Below are 10607 nucleotides of genomic sequence, written 5' to 3' on the forward strand. Positions count from 1 at the left end.
TGAAAGGAAAAATAAATCAATTCGGTATTCAGTTAGCGTTGTCAGTACTCTGTCCTTAATAGTTGATAGTAAAAGCAAATAAGAAATAATAAGAAGATAGCAGACATCAACAACACTATCATAAAACATGGCTTCTTAGACAGTTTTGAACATAGTACCCAATAACTACAGAATGTGCATTATTCACACAAGATATATAGAGTATATTCTGGAACATAAAGCAAACTACCACATTTTATTGAATAAAATTGCAGAGTAAGTTCTCTGACTAAAGAAAAATTAATATATAAATCAGTAAATATATATATATATATGTATATATTCCCAAATAAATGCTAGGCTACTAAATAACTCAAATCTCAAACAGAAACTCACAAGGGAAAGTAGAAAATATTTTGAGTTGAATGAAAATAAAAATAGAACATGTACAAATTTATGGGAAAAACCAAAGTGGTGATGAAAGGGGAATTTATAGCATTAAGTGCTTGGATTAGAACCCAAGAGGAGTTTTAAAATAATGAGATAAGTGCTATCTAAAGAAACTAAGAAAAGAGAAGCACATCAAGTCCTGAGGGAGTGGAAGGAAGAAAATGAAAATAAAAAATTAAAAAGATATAATGAAAGCCAGTAAACCAAAAAGTTACTTTTGTTAAAAGGCCAACAAATGTTATAAACTTTTAAGCAGACTTATCAAGAAATAAAAATAAAAGACAGAAATTACTAATAATAGGAATAAGAGTAAATCACAAATAATTTGAAAGTTAAGATGACAATAAGATCTTTTGTTAACAGCCTGTATGCCTATAAACTTGATAACTCAATGATATAGATTAATTCTTTTGTGACATGAACTAGGAAAATAGATAACTTTGATATCTCTGTATGTGTAACTATCACAGAAATTAAATTTATTGTTAAAAACTGCTCAAAAAAGAAAATTCTAATTTCTGATGGTTTTATTGAAAAGTTTATTAAACATTTTCTGATGGCATGATACTAATTTTACCCAAAATTTTGAGAAAAAGGAAGAGGAGAGAAATTTTTCAACTAATTTGTATGGCCAGTATTATTCACAGAATAATACTTGAAAAGATATAACAAGATAGCTAAGACAATTGTACTACTGATTTCTAACGGTTTATTGAAAGGAACAGTTAATGTTTAATTGTTTGATCACTCTTGCATGCCTATATCTGGTAATCTGAGCAACTACTTTGAGGGTAAAAATATGTAATTCAACAACCATTGTTAATTTCTTATGATTTTTTTGAATTCTGTATCATTTCTATTATTTTTGTGTTATTTTGTTTTTGTCTTTATTTTTATTATTTTGTTTTCGTTCCTTTCTCTTTAGAATAAAAAAAGAAAACAAAAGTTCAATATCTCCTTCATCAACATAGGCACAGAAGTTCTTAACAGTCATATTTTAAAAAGATAACACATTGTGACCCAATGCAAACAAATTTATGTTAACCTTTTAAAAAGCAATCAAGGGCCAGGGATATAGCTCAGCAGCACAAGCGACTGCTTGGCAAGTGCAAGGTCCTGAGTTTGATTCCCCTTACCACACACACACACAAAGCAATCAGATTTATTTACCATATTATCAGTCTAAAAATGCAAACAAATCTCCTCTTCTCCATAGACGTAGAAAAAATATTTGACTTCATTTAACATCCACTCATAATAACACTCTCAGGAGCCATCATACATTTTTTAAAGGATTTGTATGCAAAACTACAGTTAATATAATGCTTTACAGTGAAATTCTTTACCATAAAATTAGGGTGTAAAGTGGAATTCTTAGGTGGTGTAATCAGGCAAATAAAAGAGAAAAATAAGATTTGTAGATTAAACAAGAACAGATAAAACTGTTCCTAATCAAAAAGTTGTTTACATTGAAAAACTTTATTAACAAAAACAAAACAAGAAACACTACATCAAGTAATAAGTAAGTTTAGCAATACATCAATACAAAAGTCTAGTGTATTTCTATGTATCCTCAAAGAAAAATCGGGGCAATATTTCATTCTTACATCTGATAATCTGAGCAATGTATTTGAGGAAGCGGTATGCAACTTAACAACCACTGTTGATTTGTATTAATTTGTCTTGAGACCCTGTATCACTTTGAATGTTCTTGCTTTGATTTGTTTATGTTTGTAATACTGGTATGCTGCTACTGTTCTATTTTTTTGTTTATTTGTTTCTCGTGTGCTACTCTCTTTAAAATAAAAATAAAAAAAGAAAAGAAAGAAAAACAAAATTTTGAAAAGCAGTACCATTTATAATAATGTACACAAATATGAAACTTTTATGGGTAAAACGAAAAGCCCATTACTTATACGCTGGAAATTACAATATAGTGTAGAAAAAAATGAAGGAAAACTGAAATAAATGGAGTGGTATACTATGTTCATAGATGGAAAACAATATTGTTATAAGGTCTTTCTCCCCATCTTCATTTAGTGAAAATGCAATCTCAGTAAAATCTCTTACAGGACTTTGTATCTAGATCAATACATTGATTCTAAAATTTATATGGAGAAGCACAGGACCTAGAATGATCAACAAGACAAAGTGCATATCTTATACTTCATATTTAGTTCTATAGAAATTAACAAGTGTGGCTTCAGTGAAAGATCAGGCATAGATGAAGGAACATGATACAGATGTGAGAAATAGACCCATGTATACGGTCAGTTGAAAATTACTGATGGTCCATTCCTCATTTCATTGATAGAGACTGACTACAATGTACCCTAGAGTCACAAACCTAAACTACAAAATTTCTAGAACAAAACAAAGTAAAAAAATCCCCCAAAACTAAAAACCAAAACTCTGTGATGCTGGATAAGGCAAATATGCCTTAGCTAATAAACAAAAACCAAAAGCACAAAAGAAGAAAAATTGTAATTTTAATTTCATCAAAATTTAAAATGCGTGCAAAACTATGAAAAAGATATTTTCAAAACACATTTTTGGTAGTCTTGTACACACACAACAACTCAACAATAACAGAAATAAACATGCATAACTCAATAACAATAAACATAAAGTATTATCCAGTTAACAAAATGGATAACCTATTTGAATGGTTCATCAGAGAAGAGATACAGACAGGAAGTAAGTATAATTTCCAAATGTGTCTATAAATACTTCATATTGTTCATTTACATTTCTTGAAAAATAATCGCATTTGTCTCTGGTACACTAACAGACTGAGAAGTGCAGCTATGTACCTTTATGGTAGAAGTAAGTATCTGCACTCTGAACTGATGCTCAGTGTCACTAGTCAATAAGCAAAAGTCAATGAAACCATAATGAAAATCCACTACATGCCTATTAGAAAGGCAAGAGCTAAAAACCCTGATGACTCCAAGTGCTGACAAGAGCGCAGAGCATTTGTAACTCTTGGACATGCTGCTGGAAATGCACAATGTTACATCCCCAGTGTATTTTCTTACACATTTTTGAATTTTTTTATATAATTAATTCTATATTTGATATTTCACTTAGCAATTACACTCCTAGGTATTTACCCAAGAAAAATGGAAATGTGAACACAAAACAATATATGAACATTTACAATAGCTTTATTTCTAATTCTTCAAAACTGTAAGTAACTTAAAGGTCCATTAACTGCTGAAAGTATGAACTGTCGTATATCCATACAATTAAATATTACACAAGATTAAAGGGGAAAATGACTTGTTTATACATTTTTACTACATTGTGGATGAAGCTCAGGGTGTTGTCAAGTTACAAATTCAAAAAGGCAAGAAAAAAATTATATATTATTCCACTTACATGCTCTTCAGAGAAGGAAAAAAATATTTTGAACAAGTATTATTGCAGTGGATGCCGCAGGCTAGGAATAGGTTAAGGCAGAACGAGCAAGCATAAGGGTAATGGACATATTTTATATTTTATATTTCTGTGGTAGGTTCATAACTATACCTTATATAATTTATGTAATAAAAAGCCTGAGGTTGAAAAAATATAAATTCAGAATATTAAAAGTACCTGAAACTAAGCAAGTTTAAAGCAGTGTCCTCTATAATATCATCTTTTTCTGTCTTCTATTCCTTGAAGTTTGGGTAGGAATAAACTTTTTTGAGAGTTTTCTTTGTTTGTTTTTTTTTTGTTGTTGTTGTTTTGTTTTTTTACTGGTACCAGGAATTGAACTCATGACCTTGTGCTTGCCAGGCAGGCACTGTGCTGCAGAGCTAAATCCCCAGCCCCTCTGAGAGATATTTTGAGAGACAACACTAATATGTTTTTCTGATAGAGGGGTTGACACCCAGGGAGACTTGTAATTCCATCTACATTTTTGGGAAGACAATTTTATTGGTTTCTAGAACACTAGCAGTTCAAGAACAGTAGCTATATGTCTTTCAGGTAATAATAAATACCCGCATTCTGAGCTGTTGAATGACTGGGCTCACTTAATATGGGAGATAGGAGCAACCCGGAAGCAAAGATGTGCTTGGACTTGGTTTTTGTAACAGGTTACATTCTGTATAAGCAGATACCTGCTTATGTGAAAATAAAGAGTTCAGCAATGGAAAAAAGATAAAAGAAGTAAAGCCTGAGTAGCATCTATTATCTTATAAAAAATACATAAACTACCCAGCAAAAATACCTGCAGTTCTTGAAGCAAAACTAATCAATAGCAGAATTTTAGTTTTCTTCATTCGTCAGTGTCCGTATGGCCCTTAAATTGCATCTCTTTGGTTTGTCCTGCCAACTTTTCACTCTCTCAGCCACTAGCTTGAAAAACAATATCAGCAAGAAGCAGAACAGAAAATAACTTGATTTTTTTGCAAGTAATGATTAAAAGTTTTCATCAAATGGGGCCCCAGGCATCAGTTCTTTCTCTGAAGTATCCCTGTCAGGGTCAGAAGAAGAAAAATGATTATAAATATTTTTGGCCAACATGGAAAATCACAAATATTCCACGTTTCATTACTGTGTGGGCTTTTAATAATAAAAACAAGTACTGTACTGTATTTTTCTTCTCTTCAGCTACATTATCCCAGTTATTCCTTTCAACTCTTATAGATCTTTTGCGCTTCCTTTAAGATGAGCTGAAAGCTTTAAAGGGAGTGTTTGACTTGAATATGGTCACAGAGTTAAATGATAAAGTCTTCAGTCCATGGTTTTCCCATAATAACATGCTTTGATCTCTGTGTTAGTTGAGCATATTGGCTGTTGACGTTTGGTTATGTTTTTTGCTCCATTGGCTTTGGTGGTTGTAGATAGAACACCTCACTTCTTAATCAGTTTATGTTGGTAGTTCTGTAATAATATCCTAGATCATTTTCCTTGAGTGTCTCTACTCTAGTTCATTCTACATACAACTATACTAATGCTTCTAATACATCTTTCCTTCAAAACATTTTTGAACTGAAAACTTCTCACCTATTTTCTATTGCCTTATATTCTACCTTTTCTGTTCAGTATTAAAAGCTTTTTACAGTCAATTTATGTTTCATTCATAAGCTTCTACATTCACCTTTTTCTAGCCAGGTTAGTCAATGTCTTACCAAAAAGTAAATCTCTGCTTTGATTTGTGTGCTTCATGCTTTTTATTTTACTTTCTTCTTTTGTTATTTCTAATAATTATCCTTAACATTCACCATTGCAGATGTGTCTTCAGATATACAAAGTGGTTTTTACGCAAAGAAAATTTATTATTCAAGTATATTTTAAATAAAAATTGTATTGTCAGTCTTTGGTACTGGGAAGTCATAACAACTTCTCTTTTTTGTAAGTTAAGTTTTGGTTTTTGGAGTAGACTCCTTGGACACTGAAGTTTTAAAAGTGATGTTTGCAATTACTACAACATTATAGAATACTATTGACACTAAAGTAGGCAAAAGCTTGTGGCCTTCTGTTTCTATGTCATTTAAAAAAATATAAAGCTATTTTCCAATGACTGTTATTTATTTTGGCAGGACAAGTACATTAAAATTATTCAAAGCACCAGGGAAAGACTTTTACTTGGATTATAAATAAAATTTCAAGTATTTCTCTCATACTAATTGTCTCTAAGAACAAGTCAACACTGGAAAAATTGTTCAGAATGGTGATAGTTTGCTATCATCCCTCTTCTGCCATCTCTTATTTCCCAGGGTTCCAGCCCTGAAGGACACTAGAGATATGGCCCCTGTATAATACTAGGATTCTTTGTTGAAGGAGAGCAGTGCTGACACTACACCAGGCTCTAGTAATAAAAAAGTTTATTAATCCAGAAGGAGAATTTGCCAACAAATCCACATTTTAAACTCATTAAACAGCTTGTTATTTTACAAATGGTTTGTTTTTAATAAAATTCCAAATGCCTTCTATCCCAAATATTTCCTTTTCTTAGTTATTTTAAATGATACTGAAGAAATTCCATACATATGCATTTGCTTCCAGAAGTTATTGATAAATTATTGTCTATAAAAATTGATATATCATCCACCTTCAAAAGCAAGGACTCAGATATCCTTTTAAAATGTCTTTTCCTCTGTTAAATAGGAAGTTAAATTTTTGTTCAGTGCAATTTCCCATTACCAAAGTTTGGGTTATAGTCAGTACCAGCACTTCTGAATCAGCTTTGAATTTCTTCTTTGTTCTTCTAGGTTACTTCCATCTGGAGACAAATGAAGTATACATGTAGAAACCTTTCCAGATGAGCAATGACTAATGTCCTTCTATTTTACCTGCCTCAATACAACAATGTCCTTATAACTAAGCATTTTTTCTAATATACTCCTTGCCTTTGGTTACTTGTTCCTCCCTGTTTAAGTTCCCTGAATATCTTTCTGTGCTGCTAGGCAAATATATAAAACACACACAAGTAAACGGCAGATAAATTATTTAATGTTGTTACTCTATAATAAGAAATTTACTATGTTTTTATATTTGAGTTGTTAAAGTATATGTTATGTAGTTAGTATACAAAATGCAAAAGGGCAAATTTTTAAAAATATGAAGTATATTTATTTTACAATTATAAATGTATTTAAATACATGGAAGCAGAAAAAGTTTAATGGTTCATGCATATGGTAAATAAGAGTTATCCACTTAAGTTTTTCTAGGTGAATAATTTTATCTCTTTCATTTTCTAAATAAATTGTTGAAAATGCATTTTCTTTTGACATTCACACTAATCTAATGAAGGATTTAGAGTTGTAGAAGTGGTGGATTTTGAACCTCAAGGTTGTGGAACTGGTCAAACTCGATCAAAATTTGTTCTTTTACTTCCAAGCTATCCCAGAAGAAAACTTACTGAGGAGCAAAGCCATGTCTGCAAGGGGAATTTGCTGTTGAAATTTTTTTCTGGGAAAGAAAGAGTTCTAAACCATTTTGACATTGTTACAAGAAATGCCTGCTGATCTGACGTTTTGGAAAATTGCAGAATATCTGATCGTGCAAAACATGATGGTGAGTCCCAAAATGTATATCTGACTTTTAGACTGCTGTTTGATTTTTATTTTGTGGAAGAGCTTCCTGAAAGATTTTTGCTGTGCTATGGGATGCTAATTTTCACAATCTATTTCAAATAGTTATGCACAGACTAATAGTCCTGTTAGGGTCCTTATAACCTACTAAACAAATAAAAATATGCACTTTCTATTTTAACATTCTACTAGTCAAGAATAAAACAAGTATTGACAGACCAATGATGTGTTTCTGAATCCTTGATGACTATTAGCATATTCTAAAATTCAAAACGGTGCACAAAAAAGTATTTACACATCTTTAGAAATTTTACAGTCTATCATACCATCTCCTTTACACTTCTATGATGAATTTCTTCCATTAAAATACTGCTATCAAAGGAAATTAACAACTTTTAAATAATACTCTTAGGGAAAATCTCCAAAGTTGGGAGACTGAGAGTGAAGGCTGACACTTTTTCTGCTTATTCCTAGGTGCTGGAGGGAGCTCAGATCAGTATGGTATGAGGCATATGTGCTGCAGTAATGAGATACAATGGAGCAAGTTACACATGGAGTGTCAGTTCGCTGTCCTCCTCCCTTAACTCTTTCCTTGCCCCATTTCAGCAAATCGAAGCAAAGCACTTTTGAAGTGTATACCTGTTGTATATTTTCACTCACTACAATTTCAGTTCCTTTGCTCATAATGCCAGATAACTTAAAATCTCTGCAGAAAATAAAATAAAGCTCATTCATTGGGGGAGTTAGCATGTGATTGAATTACCTGGCTAAACATGTTTAGCTGAATTATTAATTTTCTGTCTTGTTAAGTACTGGAAGTGAAAATGCATGCAATGTAAAAATATGCTGGAAAATGGTTGTAAAGCCATCATTAGGTCTCAGTACTGCATGACTTCTTGTGAGACGGAGTGACACATTTCTTAAAACAGGATTAGCTGTCATTTTCACAGGTTTACCCAAATAGTTTATATTATTAGTTATATATTCTAAAAGTTTAGGTGACAGAAGGTTCCTATAAGTTAGGATCAAGGGAAGTTGAGCCTACTATCCTAGAGAAATTGCTCTATATTATCATGGGTTGTTAGCCAGAGATAGAGAAATCTTTTCCAATATGTAAAAAGTTTAGCAACCATTAAAGCTTATTTTATATCAAGAAATCATGGCTTCAGCTTATTACTGTTAATTCAGCTTTATACAATGCACTAGAAACTGACAATCCATGAGGGTAGTTTTGAGGGGAATCTTTATCACTTCTGATTATTTATTTTTTGCTGTGGTCTATGTTGTCCTACTATGCTTTGTAATTATGAACTTAGAATTTTTAGTAAAACAAATATGAAAATATTTATTAACAATAGATAAAGTAATCATTATACATTACATTTTTTCTAGGTTTTAAAGTTTTACTTCCCACATTAGGATAATTTCTATTTTAATGTTTTAAAATACTAAATTTTTCTTAATTTGAACAAGAAACTAGATTTTTAGAGATAATATTCTACAAGAAAAAACATTGGGTCGACTGACTAACTTTCTGGACATACTATATTTTAGATTAATTCTTTTCCTGTACCAAAGGAAAAAAGTTTTACTTGCTGAGGATGAGCAACAATGCACTTAAATTATTGGAAATGTTTGTTAATAAGCTCATTATTAAAGGTCAGAAATTTCCCTTAAGGGCACTAAATAGATGAAGTTTGGCATTACTGGATTGAAAAAAGAGTAAAACGTCCTCTTCTACCTCATAGAAAATAATAATGAAAACACGCTTGAGAGGGTCATCAAATTTTAATGATAGTGATTGCACAAGTCACCTTTATATCTCTAAATTTCAATGTTCTCATAAAAAGGGGACAAGGATATTTACTTGTACAGTTATGATGAGTATTTTTCTGGTACTTTGTCTATGACCTTTGTCTGAAGCATATTGTTAGCTTGCTTCATCATTGTCACCAGCAGTATCAATTCCCTGTCTTCTCAATCATTCATTATCAACATCACTAGTTTTTCTTTAGTAAGAATTTCCAGAGCATGTCATTCATTCCTTCTACCAATATGGATTTAGCACCTATACCATGCTAAAGCAAAGAATACCATGGAGAATAAAATAGACTTCACTGCCTTCATGGGTCTTACCACTTATATACAGATAACTTATATACAGATAACTTTCACGTCATGACTCAAAAGTGCTGCAATTCAGCAGTAGAGAAATACTATGAGATCAAGTTGTGAGGACTTTTTCCCAGTCAAGAAATTCACGAATGACTTCTCTGGGAGATGACGTTGCAGGTAAGACCATCAGGAAGGACTGACTGATGGAAGAGGGAAAGAGGGAGGGCATGGTGAGCAAGGGACCAACATATGACACGGATAGGCACAAGGCTGTGCTAGAGAAACTGAAAGAAGTAGGTGTGGCAGAAGCAGAAGGTATGGGAAGAAGCATGCTGAAGCCGTGCTAATGATGTATACAGAGGGAAAACCATTCAGAGCCTTGCTCTTTATGCAGTGGGTGATAATGGTTTATTATTTATTTGCTTAGTTTTTAACCTACATTACTCTGGCCATACTGGGACTTTGGTTCACATAGGGCATGAGTAGAAATGGAAAGCTCACCTATGAGGTTATTATAATGGTCTGATAAAGTAGCTTCAACAGGGATACTGTCACCAGAGATGGGCTAAAGAGGATGACCTCAATAAAAATAATGGAGGAATTCTCACAGGATTACTTATATAGGGCAAAATCGGGGGAGAGAACTGGTGAAGGTTATTCCTAGGTTTCTGGCTTAGATAACAGGGTCAATGTGCTGTCGTAGGGAAATATCGGAGCCAAACAACTTAGAATAGAAATCTATGATGAGATTAGTTCTGGATATCTTTTCTGTAAGATAACCAAGTGAACATGTCAAGCAGTGACCTGAAATGGGAACTCTGGACTGCAGAGTTAGGTTTGTACACAAATTTGCATGAAAATCTCAATCATTTTCTGTTACATAGCAAAATATCTGAGACTGGGTAGTTTATAGACTAGAGCTTTATTCAGCTCATGATCTGGAGGGTTTGGTGATTTGAGAGCATAGTGCTAAGCCTCTGGTGTCCTTTTGCTACATCCTACAGGGCAGAGCACCACACACCACAAGACAGCAAGCA

General features: G+C 32.5%; 1 long non-coding RNA gene across 1 annotated transcript in view; it reads left to right on the plus strand.

Moving 5' to 3' along the window:
* Nucleotides 1-8190, plus strand: part of LOC106149233 — a 32084-nt gene extending 23894 nt beyond the window's left edge. The window contains exons 3-4 of the long non-coding RNA XR_001235279.1: nucleotides 7263-7438; nucleotides 7930-8190. This is a non-coding gene — a long non-coding RNA (uncharacterized LOC106149233). The remainder of the gene's footprint in view (nucleotides 1-7262; nucleotides 7439-7929) is intronic.
* The last annotated feature ends 2417 nt before the right edge of the window (nucleotides 8191-10607 follow it).

This window comes from Chinchilla lanigera, unplaced genomic scaffold, assembly GCF_000276665.1.
Source record: "Chinchilla lanigera isolate Chin_1 unplaced genomic scaffold, ChiLan1.0 scaffold00039, whole genome shotgun sequence".
NCBI classification, from domain to species: domain Eukaryota; kingdom Metazoa; phylum Chordata; class Mammalia; order Rodentia; family Chinchillidae; genus Chinchilla; species Chinchilla lanigera.